The sequence below is a fragment of the Triticum urartu genome, chromosome 1 (assembly GCF_003073215.2).
Source record: "Triticum urartu cultivar G1812 chromosome 1, Tu2.1, whole genome shotgun sequence".
In the NCBI taxonomy this organism is placed as follows: domain Eukaryota; kingdom Viridiplantae; phylum Streptophyta; class Magnoliopsida; order Poales; family Poaceae; genus Triticum; species Triticum urartu.
The window spans coordinates 324,653,721-324,660,623 of record NC_053022.1 but is presented as its reverse complement, the minus strand read 5'-3'; positions in this window follow the sequence as shown (position 1 = coordinate 324,660,623).

Genomic DNA, 6,903 nt, shown 5'->3' with positions numbered 1-6,903 from the left:
ATACAAGATTGAAGACTTCGTCTCGTGTCCGGATGGGACTCTACTTGGCATGGAAGGCAAGCTAGGCAGTACGGATATGGATATCTCCTCCTTTGTAACCGACCTTGTGTAACCCTAACCCTCTCCGGTGTCTATATAAACCGGAGGGTTTTAGTCCGTAGGACAACACACAATCATACCATAGGCCAGCTTCTAGGGTTTAGCCTCTCCGATCTCGTGGTAGATCAACTCTTGTAATACTCATATCATCAAGAATAAATCAAGCAGGATGTAGGGTTTTACCTCCATCAAGAGGGCCCGAACCTGGGTAAAACATCGTGTCCCCTGCCTCCTGTTACCATCCACCTAGACGCACAGTTCGGGACCCCCTACCCGAGATCCGCCGGTTTTGACACCGACAACCGACAAACGTCACTTTATATTGCCACTTGTGATATGGACCTTTATTATGCAGTCCATCGCTTTTATTTCTTCCATATCATAAGATCGTATAAAGCTTATTTTCTCCACATTAATAAGTCATACATATTTAGAGAGCAATTTTTATTGCTTGCACCGATGACAACTTAGTTGATGGATCTTACTCAATCCATAGGTAGATATAGTGGACTCTCATGGCAAAAACAGGTTTAGGAATATTTGGAAGCACAAGTAGTATCTCTACTTGGTGCAAAGAAATTGGCTAGCATGAGAGGGTAAGGCAAGCTCAACATGTTGGATGATCCATGACAATATAATTTATCTCTGATGTAAGAAAACATAACCCATTACGTTGTCTTCCTTGTCCAACGTCAACTCTTTAGCATGTCATATTTTAATGATTTCTCACAATCATAAAAGATGTCCAAGATAGTGTATTTATATGTGAACCTCTCTTTCTTTATTACTTCTTATTAATTGTAACAATGACCAAAACTATGTTTGTCAACTCTCCACAACTTTTATTCATCATACTCTTTATATGTGAGCTCATTACTCTCCATAAGATCCATATGATCTCTTTATTTCTTTTTTATTTCTTCTCTTTTATTTTATTCCCTCAAGATCATAGCAAAATATCAAGCCCGTGGCTCAACACTAATCTTTATTATATATATATATATATATATATATATAGCTCACGGACTCGAATACATAAGAAGATCATAAAGCAAAACTCACAACTAGATCAAGATATTATCAAAAGGATCGAACTAAGAAAAACGGTAAAGATAAAAGTGATGGTGATACGATACCGGGGCACTCCCCCAAGCTTGGCAGTTGCCAAGGGGAGTTCCCATACCCATGTTATTATGTCTCCTTCTTCGGGGGTGGTGATGTGATATTCTTGGCGATGATGCCCCTCAGGATACGATTCTCTTCCTCGAGCTTATTGACTTGTCGCTTGAGGTTCATTATTTCCCTACGGAGCTTGCCAGTGACGGCTAAAGCTCCTTTCACCCAAGGATGTTGCATAGCTCTGGGAGAACAAGTAACACTCTATTTCATATTTTCATAAGAAAGAAATCTAACATTGGAAGGGATGACCGAGTTTGGGATAGCTGAGCCCTGTAGTTCCCCCATCGTGAATCTTGCCCAGAAACGAGAAGTAACTTCTTGATCCTCCTCCATGGTATCTATCCTTTTCAAATCAGCTTCCATCTCTTCCTCTGTTGAGGGCCCAAAGTGATAGGCATCGTTGTCTGCTCTTGGACCCGGTGTCGGATGAGATAACCGACTCTCCCCGACTGACTCTTGAGAAGACATCTTGCTCTATGACTGCAACAGAAACAACTCGAAACAAAAACAGAAGATATTTGCGTGATACGGTGGTCTAAACCTTCGGGAGATTATATAGTGATTTTTTACCGACCAAAAGAAGTATCGTGTAAGAAAACGGAGTCGGGAGAGCACACGAGGTGCCCACGAGGCAGGGGGGCGCGCCCGGGGGGTAGGGCGTGCCCTCCACCCTCATGGAAGCCTCGTGTCCTTTCCGGTCTGCTTTTTATTTTCCTATTTTCTTAAATATTCCAAAACGGAGAAAAATTGCCATTAGAACTGTTTTGGAATCGGTTTACTTACCGTACCACATACCTATTCCTTTTCGGAGTCTGAAATGCTCTGGAAAGTGTCCCTTATGTATTCCTCCGGGGTTATGGTTTCAATAATATTAGTTTCAACATTTATGGGATTACCTGAGATATAATGTTTGATTCTTTGAGCGCTCACCACCTTCGGATTTGTGCCTTTGAAGTTGTTGAGTTTTATGGCACCGGAACGATAGACCTCCTCGATAACGTAAAGGCCTTCCCATTTAGAGAGAAGTTTGCCTGCAAAAAAACTTAAATGAGAGTTGTATAATAATACATAATCACCTACATTAAACTCATGCTTTCGTATCCTTTTATCATGCCATCTTTTAACTTTTTCTTTAAACAGTTTGGCATTCTCATAGGTCTGGGTTCTCCATTCATGAAGCGAGCTAATGTCAAAAGGCCTCTTCTCACCGGCAAGTTTGAAGTCATAGGTGAGCTCTTTAATAGCCCAATATGCCTTATGTTCTAATTCAAGAGGTAAGTGACATGCTTTACCATAAACCATTTTATATGGAGACATACCCATAGGATTTTTTATGCAGTTCTATAAGCCCATAATGCATCATCAAGTTTCTTGGACTAATTCTTTCTAGATCTATTAACAGTCTTTTGCAAAATTAATTTAAGCTCTCTATTGCTAAGTTCTACTTGACCACTAGACTGCGGGTGATATGGTGATGCAATTCTATGATTAACATCGTACTTAGCAAGCATTTTACGAAAGGCACCATGAATAAAATGTGAACCACCGTCAGTCATTAAGTATCTAGGGACTCCAAACCTCGGAAAAATAACTTCCTTAAGCATCTTAATAGAGGTGTTACGATCAACACTACTAGCTGGAATAGCTTTGTCGGAGTAAATAGCCATGGGTAGCCTAGCCGGCCTCCCCTGGCACTTCTGAGAAAATTACGAGCCAGCCCGGCTCTCAAGAACCCAAGACATGGGGCCGCCTTCCCCTAGCCGGCTGCGATCAAGGCCGGCTTTCGGAAGGCGGTCCGACTTTAGCCCTCATGAGAGGGCCGACTCCAAGAAGCCGGCTGTGAGAAGGCTGACTCGTACGAGCCGGCTCCCCGTAAAGCAGTCAAGACCGTACCCACAAAGTTTGCACCCACCTAACGGTGGTGCGACGGGGCGTGGCTACAGAAGAGCCTGCCACCCTCGAATCCCGGGGCACGCCTGGCACAGTGCGCCGTATGGGGTAGGCATGACCCGTCCGGCGCAGCACTATTGCCATGTTGACCCTGGCCTCACCCACGACGGGCCGCCAGCGCGGCCCACAGGCGGTGGGCCCCTTAGAGCAGAGAGACGGCTGAAGGCGGCCACGCTTCCAACTAGCCGGCCCAAGACGGAGCCGGCTCCCCGCAGCCGGCTTGCCGCCTCCCTCGAAGAAGACGCCCCATTAAGGAGACAAGATGCGGTAAGTCTACAACATCGTCCAACGGGCGGCGGTACTGTAGCCGCGCTTACCACGATGAAGCTCACATCAACAAGATGAGGCTACAGTGACCAGCCGCCGACCTGGCCCCGGACAGTGGGGCCTGCCTGTCGACCAAGGAGTTGGCAGCCGGCGGGACCCACCAGCCGGCGGGCCCCAGCAGCCGACGCAGAAGCCGGCGAGCGCAGTCACAGATGGCTGGGCCCCGCGCCCAGCCGAGTTACCATTGTACCCCCGGGGGGTAGGCCTATATAAACCCCCCGGGGCACCCATGCAAAGGGTTGGACCCCCTGCTAGTTCTAGACATCATACAAGGAGAAGAAGCAGGCTAGCCGTGCCCTTTCTTCCTCCTCCCCCCAAAAACAGCTCAAGGAGCGTCGTGTAGCTACTCGATTCATCTAGTGAGCATGCGGAGACCCCGCAGAGCAGCAGTAGGGGTGTTATCTCCTTGGAGAGCCCCGAAGCTGGGTAAGATCCGCCGGCGTGCATGTCTTCGCCTCATCCCGCTTCCGGGCACCGGCGACGTCTTACTGGTTCCCACAAAGATAAGCCACCCGTTGGCATATGTCGCACCTACCACCCGACATTTGGCGCCCACGGTGGGGCCAGGCGCACCGTCGTCCGGAGACCTGTTCTGGACGGGAACCCCCTTCCTCCCTAGCGAGCGTAGCCAGCCCGGCACGCCCGATGGCGCTTGCCACGACGCGCTGCAAGGCGTCAACAGCATCTGCGCGGCAAGCGGCCTCGCCGATCTCCCCGACGAGACCTTCACCTCCGACGAACTCGCCTCCGATGCGGGCGCTGACCGCCTCGCCAACCTCCTTTGAAGATTTTACAGTTGAAAGGTAGTATGTATCACGCTAACTTTTGTATTAAGTACAAGACGATAGGCTCCCCGAGGAGGGCTCGGGGACTGCCATCCCTTATTTATGAATGAAAAATATCATGCTTGTCGTATCATTTACTTATTCCATCCGGCACCGAGTCCGACTAGTCGGCTCGGGGACTGGCCGACTGAAGTTATATTAGAAGTCCTACCCGCAGTCAGACAAGTAGTGTGCCGGCTCTCAAGCCTTCCCTTGCCAAAAGTCACAGTTCGAAGAACCGGCTGTCCGGCTGGCAAGGGTTAAAGGTAGGAACGACCGCCCACACGAAAAACGGCTAGGGACTAACGGACTAATATAACAAAGCCGGTTTTTCCCATACCGCCGACCGGCTACCAGAGTAGCCGGCCGGCCGGTTTCCATTCACTTTACTTTAAATCCAAGAAAGCTCAAGTACTTGCCTCCCCAAAGAGGGAAGGCGGCAAAGGAAAAAGCCTAAGGATAAACAAGCATACGCGAATGGAAACCAAACATGCACATGATAATATTTACACAAAAAGACCTCCTAGAGGCTAGCATTCAACATAGTTTGGATACACCCCCAGTGGGTGGAACTGCGAAACTTAACAAAAGATTGTTCAAAGACAACAAAGCAGGAAAGATAAAGACGGCAGGTCAAGCTGGCGGAGCGGCCGACTGGTTGGCGGAGACGGTCGCGCCGGCTGAAGGAGCGGCCGGCTGACGAACTTCGGCTTGGTCGCCGCCTCCCGCAGAGGGCGCGCTCCCACGCGCCTCGTTGCTGGAGGCACGGTCGGCCTGAGGTCGGCTGGTTGTTCCACCAGCTGGCTCGACGTCTCCGCCGTCGTCGTCTTCGTCTTCTTCGCCCTCGTCGCTGGAGGCGATCTCCTCCGTCGAGTCCTTGCCCACCGCCGGGTTCAGTCCGAACCACTCCTCCGGCTGCGCAACACCGTCATCATCGATTTCGGGTGCGAAAACGCTGATGTCGGTGCACCCGGCGATCGTTGAAGCCCGCTGGGCGATAGCTGGCCTCACCGCCTCCAGCTCCGCATCGGCCTCCATCCGCCAAGTGCGCAGCTGGTCCAGGCTCAGCCCTGGGTACCAAGCCCGGACGAATTCCAACGCCCGCCCGGCTCCGAGGCGGGCCGCTGACGCTTTCCAAGCTTCGAAGCGACCAACTGCGACTTCCAGCCAGTCGGTAGTTCGGCTCGGAGTGCGGGGGATCGTCTTGCCGGGCCAGAGGGCGGCCAGCACTTGCGCCCGGGCACGTTGGAGCCGGCGAAGCATCCGATGAGCCGGCTGCAACCGTGCCTGGACAGCCAGAAGCTGCTCCTCAAGGGTCCGGTTTGCATCCGGCGCGATGTCGGCCCCCGCTTGCCGGCGCGCCTCGCGATGGGCCTCAATGCTTTGGGCGGCGAAGGCGGAGTAGCCCGGGAAGTAATCTGCAAGAAACAACAAGCAACAGCTCAAGATAAGTCAAAAGACCCAGGCGGCAAGGGGCAGGAGAAGGGCCGAGGAAGGCAACTTACCGTCGATCAAGTCCTCGATCCGGCCGAAGCCTTCGTCCAGGGCTCGCCGGGTCTCAGACCAGCTCGCCGCCTCCATCTCATACTCCGCCAGCAAGGTGGCTTCACTTTCCCACGCCGCCTGCAGGGCCGCTTTGTGGCTTTCCTCTTGGTCGGCCAGCTTCTTGGCCAGGCGATCCCGTTCCTGGGCCAAGGCAGTGCACTCGGCCTCTTTGGTGTAAAGGGCGGCCTTCGCTTCGCCAAGCTCCTTCCTCAAGTCGGCGTTGGCCCCTGAAGACAAAGAAAGAAGAAAGATCAATAAGAAAAGAGTCGTCAAGAAAGATTCGACCCGACTGCGCAGCAGTCGGCCCGAATCTCGGGGACTACACCCAGTGGGTGCGCTGACGCGCCCCCACAGGAGATAAACAAAACCAAGTACTTACTTCGGCTGTCGGCCAGGTCGTCGGTCCGCCGGCTCAACTCTCGAGCCTGGGAGTCGAAGGCGGCAGCACGAAGGTTGTGGTATTCCTGAAAGTTTAGAAAGAAAGCAAAGTAAGGTGGCCGTCGAGAAAGATCCGACCCGACTACGCAGCAGTCGGCCCGGATCTCGGGGACTACACCCAGTGGGTGCGCTGACGCGCCCCCACGGAAGAAATCAAGAAAGCAAAGCAGCCAAGAGCGAAGGACTCACCCGGATAGTGGTTCGCGTTGATAAGAACTCTTGGTTGAGCTGTTGCAGCAGGGCGGCTTGAGCTTGTAGCCGGCTCCGGACCCCTTGAGCCGCCGCATCCAGCTCGCTGGTCCCCCCGCAGGGAGTCCACTCGGACACGGCGGTGCTGGCCGCCTCCAGATCTCCAGCCGGCTGGCCTACGCCCACGGCTCGGCGCAACTCCGGCGGAGCAGCGCCTCCTCCAGCACGCCGGCCCGTCGCCGGCTGCACCTTGAGGCCGGCCCTGCTCTCCGGCTCACCTCCGGCCGGCTCCTCTGGCGCCGCTAACGATTCACCGCCTTGGCCCGCTCCGGTTGGCGCCGCAGGCGGCGCT